Genomic DNA, 21,657 nt, shown 5'->3' with positions numbered 1-21,657 from the left:
GAGAAGTAGTAGCTAAGTCTGCAGATAGAAACGGGAGAAATGAACTGGCTAACCTTGGAGACATCCATGAGGGAAAAGCCTCCCAGGATGCAGACGCTTTCCCAGGGTGGTACCTTGGGCTTTTGTCTAAGATATGGAAGTAGAAGTTATAGGGTTTCTTGTAATGAGCATAAAACTTATGCCTCAAAATGTTTTCCTAATGACTTAATTGGAGCCGAATGTGCCACCCTCCACCCTGTAGGGAGAAGCTGGGCCAGCGAGGTTCACAGACATCATGTAGCTTAATGTAGTCCAATGTTCAAAATAAGATCATTTAAAGAACCAAGGCAAGAATTATTCAGGGTTTCACATACCTTCCTAAAGGGTGCTCCTGTGTTCTGATCCATTTTAAAAGAATATCACAGAATGAATAAGGACTTTATCATGAAAAGTCACTCTCTTCTTTTACTAAGATAACATGTTTATATGGTCATAGGGAGGTTGAAGGAGTGGAGGTGAGGCACAGAGTATAAGATTAACAAAGCAAATGCCAGACAAGGTAGAAAATCAAAAGGATAGAAAAAATTAGAAAGCTAATGAAAAAAATTGGCTTTAGGGGGGGAAAAGGTCCCAAAGATGAGGAGGAGCAAAGAATGAACAAATATATGGTAGAAAAGAGGGAAACTGAGGCAGAAAGAAAACATTTGGCTTCTATACAACTTGCCTTTTAGATAGTGTCTGACAAGGGGCAACTTAAGGAAAGAAAGGTTTATTTGGTTTAAAGTCTGAACGGATGCAGGCTGCATGGAGGTAAGGCATCGAGCAGGTAGCTTCTGGTGAGGTACTTTATCACATCAATTCCAAGGTCAGGAAGCCAATGGTGCCCAGGGAGTAGGATCGATTCAAGCCTTAAGGCCCATCTGCAGTGACCCTCTTCTTCCATTGAGACTCTTAAAGCTTTCACCTTCCAAAACAGTACAGCCAGGTCTACAGAAGAGTTCAGACATGAGCCAAAGGGAGCATTTCACATGGAGATGTAGGAAGGCACACAGCCAGGAGCTAGTAGAGAAGGGGACAGAAGATAATCAGCCTTCTATAGGGAGTGCAGGGATGTAAGCTTAGACAAGAAATGTGAACCTCCATTGATTTAAACAACCCCCTCTACTCACTGTAGCTCTGACCAAATGGCACTTTGAAATGAAAAGACGAGAGATGTTCATGCAGGAGTTACATTTATTAGCATCAATTATGTCCGAAAGAGAAACCAGAGTGGATCAGGACCTTAGCTCTGAACATAAAATGTGGTTGTATCAATTGCTCTCTTGGGGGACACAAATAGCCACCACCCAAGGAAAGTTGATGATCAGAATTCCCCAGAGCTGTTGCTGAGAGACCCTGTCATAACCCCCACTTAATGTGCCCCTGACCCGCAAGACTGGTACTGCCCTCTTGAGGCTCTGATTTCTGGCAAGACAGGAAGAAAGCCATCTCAAGCTCAATGGAGTGCTCAAGGAAGCCAAGAAGTCTCTGGAGGACACCAGGTAGTATATACACTGCTCTCTGCCTGCCTCTGACATGACACAGTCCAGCAGTCTGCTCTAAGAAACTAGAATTTCATTAAAATAAATAGCTTCCATTTCCTGACATGACCTATAAGGCTAACATTCCCTTAAACTACACTGAGACTTTTCAAGTGTTGGCTGCCAGAAAACTTTCAGGCTACAAACAGGTAAAATATTGACTATGTTTCCAACGGCAAATCTGCCACTAGGTGATGCTTGAAAAATTGGATACGCATTTAGTCACAGCTCAGAGTATCATTCATTTCTACATACACACAATAAGTAGAATATTCACAACCAAACTAGTGTGCTACCCAAGACAAGGTGGAACTGCCCAACTATTTTTACTACTTTATGAACTAGAATTTATGTTTATTGTTTTAAAGCCTCTAAGGCACTTCTTAAGTTATCATATATTATTATATTAATTATATTATATTTTATTATATTAATTATATTATATTAAGATATATTATCCAAGACATGTATATTACATGCACAGGACATTCGGCTAGGCTACATAGTTTATTGCTTTAGCTGTCAAGTCTTTCACTCCCCACTTAATTATTAACAATTTGTTGGTTAACTTAATACATTTTATCTGTGCTTTAAGTCCACTTTGATTCAGTGAGACACGAAGTCAGAGTTATGTAGCAAACACTTATTTAATTGGTGAGAGAGGTTAACAACAATCAATGAAGTATAAATGAAAATGTTTGGTAAGAATACAATATCATAATTGTGATTTTAATGTGTTCCACCAGTGTTCAAGCGTTCTTGTATTTATCTACCCATGTAATGTGGGCCAGTGAGAGGTGCATGTAGGCTTACGTTAGAAACCCTAACAAGGCCCCCACCAGATGCCAACAACATACTGCTGGCAGAACAAGAGATAAATGAACATTATTCAGTAATTTCCAAATCAAAGGCATTTGATTACAGCAACAGAAAGAGAGCCAGGTGTGGTGGCTTGCTTGTCTCTACAAATCCCAGCCCTTGGAAAGCTGAGGCATGGTGGGGGCAGGTGCACAGGGATGGGGATAACTGTGATTTCTAGGTTCGTCTGGACTACCTACTGAGAACCTGTTTCCAAAAACAAACACAGAGAAACAAAAAGAAAAATAAAAGGCAGACAGGAAAAGACTAAGGCAGCTATCAAAAACAAACACATTTTAGGTGGAAGATTGGAAATAGTGTCTCAGACCTTCATTAGGATTTTTATTTATTTATTTATTTTTTATTAACTTGAGTATTTCTTATATACATTTCGAGTGTCATTCCCTTTCCCGGTTTCTGGGCAAACACCCCCCTCCCCCCTCCCCTTCCTTATGGGTGTTCCCCTCCCCATCCTCCCCCCATTGCCACCCTCCCCGCAACAATCTAGTTCACTGGGGGTTCAGTCTTAGCAGGACCCAGGGCTTCCCCTTCCACTGGTGCTCTTACTAGGATATTCATTGCTACCTATGGGGTCAGAGTCCAGGGTCAGTCCATGTATAGTCTTTAGGTAGTGGCTTAGTCCCTGGAAGCTCTGGTTGCTTGACATTGTTGTACATATGGGGTCTCGAGCCCCTTCAAGCTCTTCCAGTTCTTTCTCTGATTCCTTCAACGGGGGTCCTTCATTAGGATTTAAAGCCTTGCTTTTAGTGGGGAGGTCAGATAAGTAACCAGATAGAAGTTCTAAGAATCAAAATTAAATTCAATCCACTTTTTAAAAAAAGTTTTCTCATTTTCCAAACTTTCCATTTAATTTAAATGAGAATATTATCTTACTTCTACTAACTGCATATGCAAAGGATTTACCCAGACTATTTAAAAGTCCATTTCTAATATTAAGCACTTTTTCAATTTAGCCTTTTCTATGAAGCATGCTTGATAAGCCAATTGAATTTATCTAAAAACTGGGGCTTCAGAAGAGTTTGGGTGACCTTTGTTTCTTCTATTTGATATGTGAGTGTCAGAGAGGTCACTGAATAAACTGTCCTTGAGTGTGCCATGTAATCCTAACTTTGGCAAGACAGACACAGGGAAGTCCTGGGGCTCGCTGCCAGGACCGGCTTGCTTAATCAGTGAGTTTCAGGTTCAGTGAGAGACCCTGTCTTAATACACAAGGTAGGGGGTGATTAAGGAAAATACCTGATTTCAACTTCAGCCCTCAATGCGTACTCACATAGATCCATATGCAGCAGGAATATGCATGCTCTTTCACACATTCAATATTGGACTCGGCATTCAGATGGACTCTCTGCTTCTTTATAAAATCATGTGGTATCCCTTTATCATATCTGATGGTCATTTCATCGTACCCTTTAGAAGTTTCTTGCTTTTAACTGACTGACTATTGGGGTGTGGCTGATTTTGTTTGAGTGTTTCCTCAAGTACTGAAAAAGAATAGATTTCAGATACTATCAAATTCCAAGCCTACCAAGGCGTGGTATGTTTTACAAAGCTGAACTTCCCCACCTCCCTCATGCTGCCCTGGCAAAGGAGAGGAGATGGATGCTTCATCCATCATAAGGCAAGTGTGAGAGAAGCTCTAGCAGGTCTGTCAAAGCACTCAGGACATGCTCGACGCAGGAGTCTGCATCACAGAGCAATCAAGTAAGAGAAGGATGGTATGGAAACTATATTACCCTCTGTCAATGGCCGGGTACAGATGCAAAAATTTTCCTTGGGTCAATGAGTGGCCCATAAGTAAGAGTGGGGAGGATCATTTGCAAAACCTTTACAAATGTTTTCTTGAGCTTGATTCTAGGGGCCCTATTTCATTTGGGCAAAAAGAATGTAGAGTAGGCCTTAGTCAAAGGTGTGGAGGGGAAAGAAGATGTTGAAGATGACTGCAAAGAAAATCAGCATCCACTTTAATGGAATCCAGCTGGGGGTACCCAAAAGAATCTTCCCGAAACCATATTAAAGTGTTCTCATTCCTCAGAAGGATCAGCTGTCAGAATCTACCACACTCAGAGAAAGCCTACAACAGACTGTACCAAGCGTGCCTAGAACGAATGAGGACATTCTAAAGAGACATGTTTGTCCCTGTCTCTTGCTATCTGGACTATTGAAACAAGGCAAATGGCCTTTCTTGGAATTTCTCCCCTGAATTTCATACTGAGAGAATAAAAAGGCTGACACCTGGAGCAAGCCAGAGGGAGGATTTGTCTCCAGGAAAGGGATTTCACAGGATAGCAATGACTTATCAACACTCTGCAGGACACTCTGGGTCCCAGGCAACTGTGGGTCAGTGATGAGCCTCTTAATTATGCATTTCTCTTGTCTTCTATTTCAACTTTGCCCTGGTGTAAGGCTTGAAAGATGGATGGATGAATGGATGGGTGGATGGATGGATGATGAGTGGGTGGGTGGATGCATAGATGATGAATGGATGCATGAAGGCATCGATGGATGAACAGGGTGTAAGGTGTGGGGCAGACCTGTACCTGTCTCTGAATCCTTTTGTCTCTTTTCCCAGTTAATGCGCCTACACTTCTTTAACCTCCTTTCTCTGTGTTTCACTATTAATTTTGCTCTTTCAATTATCTTATCAGGAATGTGTGGCCACCCCTGGCTTATTATATCTGCTAAGGACACAGATTCTGACTTTGGTAACATTACAAACTTGGGGCTGAACACCTTGGAGCTTTGGTGTGTTTCCCTTCCCCTTCTGGTGTGGTGTGGGGTCATCTGGCATACAACTGCAGGTTTTAGTGCATCATTTCAGGGAAATCATGGCAGGAATTCAAGCAGCTAGTCATACCACATCAGTTGTCAAGATCAAAGAGAAAATTTATACATCCTTGTTACTCTCCTCTCTTACTGTTTGGGATTCCCCTGCCTAGGGATTAGTGCTGCTCACAATGGGCTGGGTCTTTCTTCTAACATCAATTAACAAGGCAGTTCCCTACAGACATGAATACAAACCAGCCGTTCTAGATAATTCCTCATTAAGACTCTAAGTGATTCTAGAGTGTGTTGAATCGACATTTAAAACTACCACTGCAGCACCCAGTGGGCACCCGGGATCAAGGTAATGGGCCCAGAAATCAGAATATATATTATATATCACATATCATGTCTTATATATACATCATGTACCACAAATCACACATCATGTATCACATATCATACATTATATGTATTGAAAGTTAGAACACATAAGAGATTGATTTTGTATTTCCTAACCATGTCTCTAATTGTTTACCTAGGCTGTTGGATTATCTTTCAGTCACCACAACCATGGCTTGTCCCGCAGAGTGCAGACAGTCTGTGAGCAGAGTCAGTTCAATTCATCCCAAGACCTTCCTGTCCACTGTTTCTGGCTTTCTGGGTTTGCTTCTGGAGTCCAGCAACCCTTTAACTTTCATCTCCAGTTATCCATCACATCCATTCACTCTTCTTTCTTATAATGCATTGCACCTAGTCTGATTCTCCACTTTCGTCTTCATTGTGCCACCTCAGAGGGCCCCCAGCAAACATCCATTCTTCTCACAGCCATGGTGCTAGTCACCAAAACCAACCCAATTGCAGTCCTTTTCCCTTTCTCCATCTCCACAGATACCTTCTGTAAAGCACCATGAACATTCAGAGATATGTGGGCATGTGTCTGAAGGAACCCTGGCTTCAAAGGCAACTTTACTGTGAAAGTTTCTCCCTTCCATTTATGCAAGCCCCTTCTCACTGATTTTTTCACTAAATTTTATGGAATCCTCATGTTTTCTTGGGTCTATTCAAGGATGGGCCCTCTAGGATCCAAAAGCCTCCTCACTCCTCTGACTTTCTTAGGATCTCATCCTGAGAATTTCAGTTCCTTCTGGGTCATAAAGGGTGCCCTCACGAAGCCGAGGGGGTTCCTTCCCTTCCCCCATCTCAGGGAAATGAAAACCTCCAAATGGAGAGAGGCAAAAATAATATTCCTTGATTGTGCAAGAACTCTTCTTAAGAAACTTAAACTAACCCAGCCACAGAAGTCTACAGCCAGTCCCTAACCCTGCCAGCCTACACGTGCTCTTGGTTCTCTTCTACCCTGTCCTCTCACCCCACTGAGCTTGAGGTAGTAGGCCAGCGTGGTGTCTACATTATACACAGTGCAATTCCCTAGCTTTGCTATTCATTGCATGGATCGTATATTTATTCCCTGTAGGAACAAACATGGCATGATACAGGGTTGCATTATTTCAAGTTATTTTTCCTAATTCTTTATAAACTTACACTATTTTATGTGGTGCCTCATCAGTGACATTTCTTGCTGTCAGCAACTAATCTCCATGGAGACTGGACAGTTGGTATGTCTAGTTAGCAAGTTTCTTTTTGGTTTCTAATAAACTTCAGCAATTTCACTTTTAGATATTTCTCCATTAGCAGACTGAGGGTAAGGGACATACAAAAGCCAACTTAAGTGGGTTTCACTCTAAAACTACAAGGAATTAAGAGTAGGGAAAGAAAATGTTTCTTTGTGAGGTTTTAATGTTTTTTGTTTTGTTTTTGTTTTTGTTTGAAAGTCTGCTTTTGAATTTTATATTCCCAGCTTAATATATATATATAAAATATCGTGGTCTAATATTTTTATCACTCATAATTTCCTTTATAATTGACTTATCAACAACTTTAAATTATTTTATCTCTTTAACACTGACACCATTATCAAATAATGCAAACAAGAGAAATTTCTATTCGATCTAATTAGTGTATCTAAATTTCTTGACAAAAAGATAGACAAGACTTCTAATAAAAAAATGATCAAGGCAGAGGAGACATTTCTATCCTTGAAGTGCTTCCTTTAAAAGCTTGTAGACCTCAGGAAGACCACCAGCCAACTAACTTGGACCCTTGGGGACTCTCAGAGACTGAGCCACCAACCAAAGAGCAAACCAGGCTGGACGGAGGCCCTGACACATATCCAGCAGATGTGCACCTCAGCCCACATGGGTCCCCCAACCACCGGAGCAGGGGCTGTTTTTAAAGCTGTTGTCTGTCTGTGGAATCTGTTCCCCTAACTGCACTGCCTTGTCTGGCCTCAGTGAGAGACGATGTGCCTAGTCCTGCAGAGACAGGTGTGCCTGAGTTGGGGGGATACACAGGGGGGTACCCTCCTCTCAGAGGAGAAAGGAGGATGGGGGAGGGGGTACTGAGGGGGTAAAATGCATAAATAAATTAATGGAAAAAAACTTATGGACCTGAGTTTGACCCCAGAACCATAGTCAAAATCCAAGTGTGATGGCATACACTAGTAGTTCTACCCCTAAGGAGGAAGAGGTAGGCAGATCCCTGGGGCTTGATGGCCAAGCTCCTAATCTATTCTTTAAGTTCCTATCTCAAAAATAAGGTGGACAGTTCCTGAGGAATTACACACGAGGTTGTCTTCTCCAGAAGATTGTACATGTACTCCCACACACCCAAACACACGTGTACACACACACACACACACACACACACACAATGCCTTTCTTCAGCTGAGGTCCATTAAAAAGTCTGAGTACCAAGAGTCAACATCTGAGAATATATTGGAAGAATGGCATGATTTGGAATCATTAACCTTATAAATCTTGTCATGCCACTGAAAATTTGATTTTTATGGCAGGGTAGAATGAGGTTGGGAAAGTCAAGGATATGTTTCTGATTCTTTGAAGGAAAACATTCTAAAACAGTCTTGTTAATAAAAGTCCCCAAGCTCCTCTCTCACCATGTGAGAACTCTTAGCTCTACAAAATCCTGGATATGGAAAGTTTAGAATTTCTCAGGACTCAAACACCCCCTGCCCAAATTACATTCTAGCTCTTGGCTTGCCATGGAGGGAGAGTGCCGCTCTGAAGCAGTGACTTACCAGGCGCAGTCTGCCGGCTCCTTGGAGAAGTTCCTCTCTGGGTTTCAGGTTGTGCCTGGAATTTAAAATGCAAAAAGCCTGAATGGCTGTTTATCCCAGCAGACCTCACAACAGAGTGAAACCTCAGTCCCTTCTCTCCTCAAAGATCTTCAGATTATTTTCTTCGTCATCCTCTTCCTCTTCTGCATACCAAGTCATGAATGAGAAACGCACGGTCTTGGCTCAATTGTCAAGCAAATATTGGGAAATATACACGCAATCAAGCAAGGCAGAAATTACCAACTGCAAAAGAACTCAGGACCTCTTTCTTTTTTCAGATAGAGCTGACTCGGTTAGCTGTTTATATAAATTTATGAATAAAGTAAGGTTTTTAAATCCAGAAGTAATAAATGCAGAAAGAGACACCCCTGAAGAGAGAGATAGAGAGATAGAGAAAGAGGAATCCAAGTCTAGCCAGAGGGTAACTGGACCTTTTGGCTCCGGCAGCTTCGACCCAAAGCACACTACAGGAAGTGCACGGGTTAGCTAAAGTTAGACAAACAGTGGCCTCTTATGGAGCTCCCGATGTCACGCTGATTACAGTCGTTCTAGTTAAACTGCACTGCGAGAGAGCTGTAGTAGAAAAACCCTTTTATGTTTATTTCATTTGCGCAAATAATATCAAGTGTTCCCCAACCCCCACCCCCACCCTCGTTTCCCCAGACTGGTTTCCCTCTACTTCTTGGACCTTTTGAAGATGCAAACACAGAGTAAGGTTCGTCTATTAAAAGTTTGTCATCAGCATATGAGGTTTTGTTTTCCAAATGCTGCTCGCTTCCTGTGTGGAGAGATAAGCAGGCAATCTTACTGTGTTTGCGCTCACAGCCCCCATTGGGGAGAAAAATCTCATAACTGGGGAAATTCCTCCACCTCCACAGAGCGTTTTCGGAACCCGACAGATCCTGCCGGAATCACGGACACTGGCCGGCAAGGTATGTCGACCTTCTTACTCACAGCTATGTTCGTTATTTCATTTCAAAGTGACCAAGGCCCAGGAACCGGGAACAAACAGGCGTGTGAAACCTCGAACAAGCAGACCCAAAAGAAAAGTGAAGGGCCACATCTGGACTCTCTCTAGACTTGGTTATTTTAGTTTCCCTGGAGGTGTGCTACACTGGGAAGGATGAAAACAAAGAAGCATCCAAACAAGGAGCAAGGCTAATGCAAATTATAGGGAGAAGAAAAAAATAAAAGAAGAGAATAATTTGAAGAAATTTTCCTCGATTTTGAGGAGCTTGAAAATAAGTGAAATTAGAGCTGCATCAAGGGGAAGTCTCCACTTGTCCTTGTCCGGCGCTCATCCGTCAGAGATAGTTACCATGGTTTTCACTTCCAGCTGTACAGTGCAAGGTCATGCGAGGTAGCGCCCTTAACGGAAACCTTGAAGTCCAGTGGTAGTTTTACAGCTCAGGAATCCCTTAGATGAGTGGTTGCTTCATGCTGTTAACGACTCACCGAACAGGAATAAAACAGGGGTTCTTATGAATGAATATCAATAATCAAAGATATTCATAATTTTGACTTTCAATTATTATTTTTCCAAAGGCACATGTGTGACCTCATTTCTTAGAAATCTCATGTTTCTGTTAAATAGAAATTGACTACATTAATTCCACGGAGATGTCGTAGTGTCCCTGGATGGATGATTTTGGTTTTATTCAGGAATGCACATTCTTTAGAGTGTGTGCAGCCCTGAAGGCGATGAGAAGAATCCTAGCAGAGTTCTTCCGGAGGTTAGCAGAACCCCCCTAAAGTATTTTGTAAGGTATTGTTTGCATCTGGGACATAACTGTGTTCTTATCTGCTTCCGGAGTGGATTCTCTATTTATCTGAGCTGTAAACAGCTCCCAGAGGTCAGCCTGCCCCTGAAGAGAAGACTGGTCCCTGTCTAGTCAAAGCTACGTCTCTGCTGTGGAGGTCACCTCTCCTTCTCTGCCATTTCTCAGAATCCATCCATTCAACTCTGACTTTTGAAGAGTGGGGAATGAATTTCTGCTCTCCGTTCATTACGTGCTGTTTGCTTTGAAACCTAACAAATCTAAAGACGTTGAATACTGTTCTCTCTAAATATTTTATCATTATAAAAGCTAAATAAAGGCTCATTGTGGAAAGTTTGGAAATTTCCGAATATTATAAAATAATATAAACTAGTCACAGAAGCGCCCAAGTCATCCCTTCTAACCAGCCTTTTGCTTCATTCACATGTTTATTGTGAATATGTATGTTTATTAGTTCTTTAAGAACTGTATACATTGTATTTTGATCTTATTCACACTTTTTGAACCCCTCCCACATAGATTCCACTTCCTGCCCTCCCAACTTCATGTCATTTAAAACAAAACAAAACACGGAGTTCAGTTTGCACTGCCCATATACTCTTGGATGAGCGGCTTACCATTGAACATGGTAGACTTCCCAAAGGCCACAACCTTAAGAGGAACTGGCTTCTCTCCCTTCCTGTAGCTATTAGTTGCTAACAGTGGTGGTGGGAGGGATTTGTGCCCACCATCACCCCTCTTCATGCTGTGTAGATAGTTTTATATCTGTTTTATTCTTGTCACACACCATTATATTATCATTTACACCCCCGAGCCCTTCAAATACAGGCTTAATTTCAGCATAATACTCCTGATTTGTTTAACTCCCCATTGCACAGAATTTAGGTATTTCCCAGTTTGAGGGTGAATTGGAAATAATGTTATTAAAAACATCATCTTTAACGCCATTCTAAACTTGCTTTTCTTCATTAGGAGTGAAGGGTTTGTGTAACGGTCCTATGTGTGAACCAGGTTTCTGCATGAAGACGCTCTCACCTCCATTGCTTCTTTCTTCCTGAGAGACACAGAAAGAGCACACATGACTCGCCTGCTAGTTATAAAAAATGTGAGCTTCTTTCGTTTCTCCACTTCCCTCACTCCCTGCACTCACACAGTACCCTACCCTCCTAACTGTTGCTCTGTACGCCCATTTACATCGATTTTCTTCACAATCCAGATTCTTCCTGCTGCCACAGGAAACTCACCCATCTGGCTTGCCGTCTAGTCTTCTCTGCCCGCCATTCTCAGGTCCATCTTTGATTAGTTCACTCTCTGTTTCAAAGCCTTACTGACTTCCCTGTGAAACCTTACATGAAATATCATCACCCAAAGGGCCACATCTCCTGCTGGTTTTTCTTTGCATCTATGATGTCTGTCTGTCCACAATCCCGTCCCCAGATTCCCATCTTCCTCTTATTTCCATCTCATTCCAACGTGATTTTCCTTGCTTCATCTTTTAAGCTTTACTCAATCCTTTCAGGCACAGTGCCGCAGACCACCCAGGGGAGTGTGTCAGCAGAGGGACCAAGGCTTGGATTTCAGGTAGAGAACGGACTCAAGCGGCAGGTCCCCTGTGGTCCAGACACCACCCGGATCTGAAGGGACCTGATCAGGTAGAGAACGGATTTGGCACGATAGACAGACACAAACTCGAGGTGTGTGCTGCTGCAAAAAGCTTTACTTCTTGGCATAGATTTAAGCAGTTAGAACAGGTACATCATAACTGGCAATCATTCAGCTCTTATTCATCACCCCACCGATATTCCTTGCAAAGAGGAAAGCCAAACATACAGTCTAGGAAACAGTTCTCAACTGCAAACAATAGTTTAAAAAAACTGCAGTTATACTGCCAGATTTGTGGGCACCAGGTATGCATTCATCATTTATCTTTGTCATAATAAAGTTTAAACTCTATATTTATGGCCCCTCAGAATAGTAAGGAAACTTTTGTAACCATAGTTAACTCTTGATAAGTTTGTTCAACTTGTTGGAACTTGTCTATGATCTTTCTAAAAGAATCATCACTATTTTGTGATCACTATTTTGATAAAAATCATCACTATTTTGCTAAACAAAAACTTATCCAAAAGTGGGGAAAGGCTTTTCTGGAGCAGTCATATTGTTAGTAACTGCAATTAATTTCTCTCCTATTTGCTGGGAACTAATGGGTGCAGCAGTTGAGTTCATCGCGGCCGTTGAGTTTATCAGGATCATGATGGTGTAAGATGTTTCTGTCTCTGAACTTTCAGTTCCTGAGACATCTAAAGGTACATGACCATCTTCCCACACTGCTATATTCTTAAAATCAGATATTGTTGACAGGCTTAAAGTTGCTAAGATCACCAAGGCTAGAACACAGAAGGCACCTCCACTGCAAGCATAGACCCTAGTCATCATCTTTTTGCAGGGAGACTGCCAGGACCTCTGGGAGGCCAAGCCATTGCAGGCACAGGCCTCTGTCCTGGATAGAAATGAAGCACAAGAGCTTCATGTTGCACAGACTCCACTGGAGTGGGTGTGGCAGCACAGTTCATGCCTTATCTACTGTGTGAAACAGTGATTTTTTTTGTCACATTCAAAATTGTGCAACTTGAGTCCAAATCTCTTGCCATTCTTGCTGGATGATTAGGGGGGAAAGAAAGACATCCCATCAAGTCTATTTCTGTTTATGCAAAAAACGATGCCCTTTGTAACCTAGTAAGAGCCTAGGAAGAACTTAATATGTGTTACAACGTTCTGGCGAGCATGAGGATACACAGATGAAAAAAAATATTGTCTACTGCATCTACTGTAACTTTAAGTCATTTCAATATCCAGGTTTATCCCATCTACTATAGCACCTAAGATCATTTCTGTTTTCATGATCTTCAAATTATGAATTAGGATTTTGTCTGTCTCATCATATTTGCTCTTATATTATATAGTATGTGTATTAAGCATTTTTCTTGCTCAGCTTGGCTATGTGTTTCTAAGTGCAGAACAGTATTCCTTATAGTATGCCTATAAACCCCAGAGCCCAATGCCACACATTACCCCAATGATCACCTGTCTAAGCTAGATAAATCCTAGCTGGCAAGATCTTGACAGGGTCAGATTGGGATTTAAATCTAAATAGAAGATCTTGTGAACCTAGCCTTCTGGAAAGTTCTAGGAATAGAAAATGCTTGCACTTTGGGGAGTTTTTTTGAAGTCTAAAATTAAGATTATCTTACACTCTGTGGAAGCTATGAAAACTATATATGAAAGTATATTCTCCATTTAAATCTTGCTTCTTGGGAATATTCCTTAAATTTTTATAGCAATTCCCCCCTCTGTTACATCTTCTGAAGTCAGAGGGAAGAATCAAGTGTGTCGCGTAGAAATGAAACTATACCCTTGGCTGTCTCCATCAGAAAAGTCAATGCTATGTTGTTAAAGACTGTATGGTCACAACCTTCTTTTAGGTTACTTATTTAATCTATGAGTCAACTTTTAGTTTTATCTACTTAGTTGAGACCCAAAGACCTTTTGCACCTATTAGGTTAATACCTAGAATGTCAGGTGTAGGGTTAAGGTTAGAATTAGCAACAAAGGGGCTAAGGCTAGAGTTAGAGTTTATGCTGCATTTAGGTTAAAAACCAGGACTATGGTTAGGTTTGTCAGTGTTGGGGTCAGAGTTTAATTTATGATGAAGCTGAATTTTAATATTAGGTTTAAAGCTAGGATCAATAGCAGAATATGGCTAGATTTAGGTTAAGGCTCAGTTAGGCTATGTCTACTCTCCCTATTGCAAAGGATACTCTCACTGAAAGATATTCTGTAAATTTTCATCTAATAGGGTAAAAGCCATGTCTTATATTTTTTCTTCTTTCCTTGGGACTAGTATAAGCATTACCGGAGGAAAGGTTTATTGTATAGCATTTCTCAGACTGGCTGAAATTTTCAGTTTCCATAGATGGCGAGGATATTTTTAAAACTCTCTCATAGTGAAAGACAAGTAATGCGTTCGTGTAGGCATTAACAGTTAAAGGTCAATTGATGGATCATATTCAGTTTGTCCTGCTCTCTCCTCTAACATCTCCAGTATCAAACATAGAAGCTGACACCATTAAAGTGCTGTAGTCTGGAGTGTAGTAACACTATATAACACTTTCGAAATAAAAAGTGTATATATCTTTGAAGCAATCATTCATGAAGTTCCATGGAGAAAAATGTCCCCAAATTGGTAGATGTCACCCTATTATGTATTTCTAGACCATACTTCTTTCTCAAAGACTGTAAATGACAATGTCCAGTGGCTGTATGAAGTTCCTATATGATCCAGATGGCCCTGAATAATGTACTCACCATTCAGGTGGCACCAAAATACCAATAATTCCCAGGATGAGTCTATTGTCTCCACAGCTGTCCCCTAACATGCTCCTGTTCTTCCTTTCTCTTTGAAGACAACACCAAGACTTCTAAGTGAGCACCCTGACTCAGTTTCTCCTTCATATCCTACTACTTCATGTCTTTTAATAAAAATTAGAAATTCCTCAACTCTTCCACCCACCTCTTCTTTTGTGCTTCCAAGTAGGCCTTCAGTGCCTCTTGCTTAAACCATTTGCAGAAATTTCTAGGATAAAGGTCTTGTCCTACCCTCAAGCTCTTCTGTATCTACTCTGTCCTCCCCACTGTCACCAACATGAGATAGTTTTGTTACAATACCCACTAGTTAAAAGTATTTCTCAATCTTCCTTCTAGATACTTACTCTCCATTTCAGTACAATTTTCCAGTTCTCTTGACCTTAAATGTCAAGATTGTACTTACCACACATTAGGGCCTTCATTTCCCTTGAGTAGATTGCCTACTTTCTTGGAGCTGAGGAAAGTTCATTCATCCATACACCACCACTTCACTGAACGGTGCTTGGCACACAGCGAGTGATCACAAAGCTTTTAGATTTGAGAAAACCTCTTGTGGCACTCTGAAACTCTCAGAGATCCTCTTTGTATACTAGTGTGTCCGGTCCCAAAATAAAACTTGTGCTGTGTAAGGTTTCTTTAAAAAGCACACCCTGCATCTCAGCAGGAAGCTACAGATTAATAAACAGCTGACAGAACAAACTAAATAGCACTCAATGAATCACCCGTGTTCCTTTACTTACTGTTCACCAGACAGGGGGAGACAGAGCATGAGTACAGAGTGTTTGTTCCTCGTTGGTAGACTTGCAAAGGATGTATCGAAGCCTGGGGTATCAGGATGTATCGAAGCCTGGGGTATCAGGACACCACTTTCTTCCTACATCATGCTACAATAGAACCACAAGGACCACAATAGAACATCTATAACAAAAGTGAATCTGGGAGGGAGGCTGCATGAATACAGAAATTAAATTGGTACAAAATTAATGGTTATAGAATGTCCACCTCATCTTTGTTGCACGTGATGCAAACTGTGTTTCTAAATAACTCCTGAAAATAAATGATGGCTACATCCACCACATACAGTCTTCTTCCTCTGTTCCTTCCTAACTTCCTTCCCACTTTTTCTCCCTTTCTTCCCTTCCCCTTTCATCTAACAGGATCCCATGAATTGCAGATTATTCTAGAACTCCTAACATAGCAGAAGAATCCCTTGAACTTCTGAACCTTTTGTTTCTACCTCTGAGTGCTGGGATGACAGACAAGCACCATCACATCCAGTTTACGTGGTGTTGAGGATCAAACCTAGGGTTTTGTATTTCTAGACAATGCTCTACTGAGATACCTCCCACCCACCCCCAATATGTAGTTTTCCATAGCTGCTGGCTGTCTGCACTGTGGTACAACTCAGGCTAAGGAAAAGGGAAGCTTAGAGTGGGGCTCTGAACTCACCATGTGAAAACCAAACTGTTCAGGCCACTTCCAAGAAGTGGGTCCAGGTTGCTTGTAGCAGATTCCAGCTCTTTGAAGTATTTCTTTCAAAAACCACTTCAATCTGTAAGGTTAGAGCCACCATCAGTTTTCTCCTGGAAAGGTCATATAGCATAGGAATGCAGATGGGACAAAGGATTGGGGAGAGATGATATTCGAAGAGATGATGTCTAGTCTACTCATAAAAAATAAAACCATCAATGTGTCCAAATAAAGGGTCAAATTTTGCCCATTTATGATAGGTTTTTCTCATGCTTGTCCTCCCCATACTTCCTATTTGGGATCAAAAATGAGAAAACAAAATGTCCCCTATGGGATTCTGCCTTTTGGCTCTTACCACTCCCCCAACACAAAACTTCCTCATACTGCCTTCCTGTGCATCTCTGAGGTAAGTGATGGATTCTGACTCTCACTACAGCAAGTCCTGAAGGAATAGCATTTGTTTTCTCTTATATGTGTGATCTTTATGAGTTTAATTCCTGGATGTTTCCAAAGTGTCCCAGATTCTATCTAACTATAAAGGAAAAAGACTGAGGTCAGGCATGGTGGAAGAATCTAGGGACTAGACTGGGGACTGTTTTGGGAGAGGACTTTCATGTTCAGTGAGAGAAGTACAAATACAGGCACATAGTCCAGGATGACTCAGTTCAGACACTGGGATACGTGGAGACAAGGGGAAGGAAGCAAGGGGACGTGTAATGATAGAGTGGTGTTGAGTATGCAGAACAAGAGAATAAATGCTTCATCCGTTTACTCCTGCTGCTTAGCATTCTCTCCGTCCGGTGGCTCCGCCATGCAGCTACGATGAGAGTACTGGTGACCATGAGAGAAGCTGGTTGCTTGGTATGAGGTTTTCATTTTGGCATTAGCAGGCCTGAAGCACTGCTGGAGACCTACCCAAGCCAGAGCTTCAGTGGGCCCAGCATGAACCTGAGTGCAGGGGCACATGGTAAGGACATGGCAGCCCTCCATGGTCCGTGTGTGCATGCTGAAGAGCTAGCCCTCCTGCCTTTGATACAGCTGCTTCATCTCGCTGGTCCACTAGTTCTTTCTCCGATAAACCTGAGGATAGCTCCTGAGCTTGGTATGCCAGCTGGTAGGAGAGCTGCTGTCCTACTTGGAGATGTCATCCTGTTAGGACCATGATGCATCTGAACTCTGCAGCAAAGATGTGTATCCATGGGGAGGAAAGAACAGAGAGTAGCGGGGCTGGAGTTGGGGAACTCTTCAGGCACCTCACAGTGATTGGTGATGTGGCGCAGATCCCTTGGGGTGGAAAAGCTGATAGTCCCAGGACATCATCTGCAAATGGACAGAGCATCGTCTCCTGACAGTAGTGATGCTGTAGGAGTCAGTACCTTGCCATTTGGGTACCACAGGAAGGAAGGCCCTGGGAAATGCTGGTGACTTCCTTTAGCTTTAACTCCTATGCAGTCTCACTGTACTTTTGTTTCTTCCTGGAACAGAGAAAAAAAGAGGATTTAGAAGAAACAGATTTCCAGAGGAAGAACTGGGACAGAACAAACCATGGCGAGTATGTATAATGACTAAAGCTGCCAGTTCAATAGCAGTAACACCAAAGAATTACTTCCACAAGAAAACCTACTGTTCTGTTGTCAGTTGGCAAGTGAAATGGGATTGTAGTAGCCTCGCTTGGTTTCTTTAATGACAAACTCTGTAAGAGCTATTTCTATGGAGGCTGTTTACATATTCAGAGGGAATAGGACCATAGATGAGCCATAGAACCTACGTCCCTTTCTTTTTTCATTACAGGACTGGATCTTGGTGTAGCACTGCCAGAAAGCCTCGGGCTTGCAGTTCCTCTTCCTCTGCTGCTTCTGTAAGGAAAATGCTGGAAGAAAATAACCCAACAAACGAGACATTTGGAAGCATGTGAAGCTTTTTCTCAGATAAGAATGTTGGATATTCCTGTAGTCCAGGTTTGTACTAATGAGCTGTCGTAGAACTGTTCCTAGATGTGAGTTTGCTCTCAACTTATTCTAGAATACCTTCCTTACAGGTAGTTTTGACCATCATTCTTATGACTCTGGTGTAACCTCTGAGGATGGTGAAGACACACCACAGCAGACTGACCCGAAAATATCATGTACCTGGTTTACGTAGCATGATCAGCTTCACAGAGCTGCGATTCCTCTAAGAACAAAGTGCCTTTTGAGGAATTATCTAGATCAGACCTGCAAGTAGGCATGATTTTGGGAGAGTTGACTTGATTATTAATTGATGCAGAGGAACCAACAGACTATGGGCAATACCATACCTACACAGGTGCCTGGGATGTGTGGGAGCACTGGGAGTAAGCTGGAGAAGAAGCCAGCAAACAGCATTTCGCCATGGTCCCTGCCTCTAGGTTCCTGCCTTGAGTTCCTACCCTGACTTCCCTCAGTAATAGATTGTGTCTTAGTTAAGGTTTTTACTGCTGTGAACAGCACGACCCGGGCAATTCTTATAAAGACAACATGTAATTGGGGCTGGTTTACAGGTTCAGAGGTTCAGTCCAGTAACATCAAGGTGGAAGCAGGGCAGCATCCAGGCAGGCATGGTGCAGGCAGAGCTCAGAGTTCTTCATCTGAAGGCAACTAGTGGAAGACTCACATCCAGGCAGCTAGGAGCAGGGTATTAAACGCACAGTGACAGAACTACAAGGCCACACCACCTAATATTTCTACTCCCTCGTCCAAGCATATACAGACCATCACAGGTTGTAATCTGAAGGTGTAAGGAAAATAAATCCTTTCTTCCCCAAGTTGCCTTCGGTCATTGTGTTTTATCTCAGCAATAGAAGAAAACTGAAACAGCACCTCAGTGAAATTTCTTCTGCCATTAAAAATACATTAGCGGAGGATACAGTGATGGCATGCCAGTTAGGAATACTTGCTTGCTCTCATAGAGAACCTAGCTTTGGTTCCTAGCACCAAGAGAGTGGCCCACTGGCTGTAATTCCAGTTTCAGAGAATGTAACACCCTTGTCTCCTCAGTTACTGTGTGTGTGTAGTGCTCAAGCAGATGAGAGGCGCACACACATATACATAAACATGCAAAATACTTTTTTGACTGGGCGTAATGTTTTATATCTGTAGTTCTAGCACTTTGGAAGACAGAGGACTGCTACAACTTGAAGCCAGTCTCAGGCTAGACTAATAGAATCAATCTCTCTCTCTCTCTCTCTCTCTCTCTCTCTCTCTCTCTCTCTCTCTCTCCCTCCCTCCCTCCTTCCCCTCCCCCCTTTCCTTCTCTCACTCCCTGTTGCCTATAGATCCAGATGTAGAGCTCTCAGCTACTTCTCCAGCACTATGTCTGCCTGCATGCTGCTGTGCTTTTCTCCCGGTTAACTGGATAAAGCCCAGGAAACTAATCAAGCCCCACTTAAAGCCTGTCTGTATCAGAACTGCCATTGTCATGGTGTCTCTTCAAAGCAATAGAACATTGACTACAATAAACGCTTTTAAAATTACATAATGTTTTTATTGCTATGATAAAATGCCAAAACTAACTTAGGGGAGGGACGCTTCTATTTCACCTTACAAGTCCATCACTGAGGGAAGTCAGGGCAGGAACTCCAGGTAAGACTCTGTAGTCAGGAGCTAAAGCAGGAACCACAGAGACACAGCTTGAAGATCCAGTCAACACTTTGCTTCCATAGTTCTCTCAGCCTGATTCGGTATATCATCTAGGATGCCCTTCCCTCAGTGGCACCACCCACACTGGGCTGGGCCCTCCCACATCAATCTCTAATCACAGGCTTGCCTGCAGGCCAATGTGAAGGTAGCATTTTTTCAACTGAGGTGCCCTCTTCCCAAATGACTATAGCTTGTGTCAAGTTGACAAAAAACCTTAATCAGCACACAGATTTTATTTTAAACACTCAAAAATTTCCTGGTGTACAAATCCAAAACCTAAAATTGAAAAATATCTTCATCTTACCTTTGTCTCAGTCTTGGATTTTGTTCTTAAAATGAACATATTATTTAGGTTATCTTTATGTCAGTCTTTAAAGGGTATTCTTTACAGAGGCAGAAAGTAGGCAGTTTCGTTTTATATTGAAAGGTACCATGATAAAGGTTCATAACTTGATTATGGATAAGAGAAGCATCATTCTAATAATAGTATTTCCTTTAGTATTTTTAAAGTAGAAGTCTACAAATAAGATTACTAATTTAATGTTACTCTATTAATCCATGCTATTAATAAAAACCAATTATCTATATTACATAAACCAAAGACATGTTTCAAAGACCAAGGGCCTTTCTTTGAAGTTATATCAATCTATTGTTGTAGTCTGTAGCAAACTAATACTTGCCATCATAAAAATGCAAGCACAAGCACAAGGAGTTTGTGCTAAAATGCAGGCAGCCATAGGTCAATGCTATAGCCTTTGAATCGATTTGTTCTTTGAATGTAGTTACTCTTTGTGGTTCTTTTTTTTTTTCTTTGTGGTTCTTAAAAGAAAGAGAGGGGAAGCTCAATGCCAATAGCACCATCTCTATCTGATATCTGGCTTATGGTTTGACTACAGCTAGGTCTACACAGTATATCAGAAGAACACTAAATCGTAGGTTCAAAGGAGTTACCAGGAAAATAGAAGGTGAAAATGGGCTTTTGTCTTGTGTGATGAATGTAATTATTGAAATGAGTTCTGCTTCTTACTTCAGGCACCTTTGCCAGCGTTGACCTTAAGACTAAATCAACTTAATTCTGGTTCATCACCAAATCTAGAGAAGCAACAAAATCTCATTTATTTCCTTGTGTGATTTGGTTTTGGAAACAGGGTCCCATGTAGCTCAGGCTAGCCTCAAACACATCATATGGCGTGGCTAACGTTGGTTTTGAATTACTAATTCTCCTGCTGCCCTCTGTTCCTGTTCGTCTTCTTTCTTCTATTTCCAAAGTGCTGGGATTACAGACATGTGCCAGCATTCTGGTCTTCATCTCTTCATTTCTTCATTTCCATTTAGTTGTTCTGCATGCCATATTTGTAATGATATCAAAGGAGAGCAGGCAGTATGTATACAAGGAGCCAAAGGCTTGGACTCAGTAGGACATTTTTCTCTTCATCATTATAATTATTCTGATTAGTTATTCATTTGCTGAAACTTCAGTTTAAACAGGACTGCTCTGGATATCTAGGTATGTTCTCCTTATCCTTGAGGCACTTTCTGAAAAGAAGACTTACAAAGCAAGAAGGTACTTACCCGACAATTCAGTGGACATGTAGAAAATGCTAATTTCTGCTTCTGTGCTTGATGTCATAGGTATCAGAGAACCCTGTGAAAGACTATCTGAGCCATGGGGGAATACAGTTTTATATTTCCATTATTAATTTATTTTATTTTACAAGTTACAGCCAAACTTAGAATTTTATTAGTAGTTATTCTAAAAAGGGGAGAATGCACTCTCATTGCTGTGGTTGTACTTTGCATCTACAGGGCAGCAATGGCAAATAAGCACTTGCGGTGGTTGGCTATTCCTTGGGTAAAGGACTTCAGAGTCAGTGCAGACCACACCCAGAAACCAAATTCTCAGCATAAAGGATACTCATTACCCCCAAGGCACA

General features: G+C 41.7%; 1 protein-coding gene and 2 long non-coding RNA genes across 6 annotated transcripts in view; 2 read left to right on the top strand and 1 right to left on the bottom strand.

Moving 5' to 3' along the window:
• Psd3 (pleckstrin and Sec7 domain containing 3) overlaps positions 1-8,948 on the bottom strand; it is a 563,941-nt gene extending 554,993 nt beyond the window's left edge. For 2 of the 3 annotated variants that reach the window (XM_006253039.5, XM_063275383.1), the window contains exon 1: positions 8,356-8,811. The gene's annotated coding sequence lies outside the window, so the exon portion shown is untranslated. The other variant, XM_039094961.2, reaches the window with a different exon arrangement.
• A 113-nt stretch (positions 8,949-9,061) lies between these two features.
• On the top strand, positions 9,062-17,034 carry LOC102551750 (uncharacterized). Of its 2 annotated transcripts, XR_010058659.1 has the most exons (3): positions 9,062-9,326; positions 11,145-11,277; positions 16,853-17,034. It is a non-coding gene; the product is annotated as an uncharacterized LOC102551750 (long non-coding RNA). The 2 variants fall into 2 exon arrangements; XR_005494767.2 differs by lacking the exon at positions 11,145-11,277.
• A 231-nt stretch (positions 17,035-17,265) lies between these two features.
• Positions 17,266-19,557, top strand: LOC134482490 (uncharacterized). The gene is made up of 3 exons (XR_010058654.1): positions 17,266-17,619; positions 17,859-18,025; positions 18,106-19,557. It is a non-coding gene; the product is annotated as an uncharacterized LOC134482490 (long non-coding RNA).
• Positions 19,558-21,657: the final 2,100 nt, after the last annotated feature.

The sequence above is a fragment of the Rattus norvegicus genome, chromosome 16 (assembly GCF_036323735.1).
Source record: "Rattus norvegicus strain BN/NHsdMcwi chromosome 16, GRCr8, whole genome shotgun sequence".
Taxonomy (NCBI): domain Eukaryota; kingdom Metazoa; phylum Chordata; class Mammalia; order Rodentia; family Muridae; genus Rattus; species Rattus norvegicus.
This window is presented reverse-complemented; position numbering and strand designations above follow the sequence as displayed.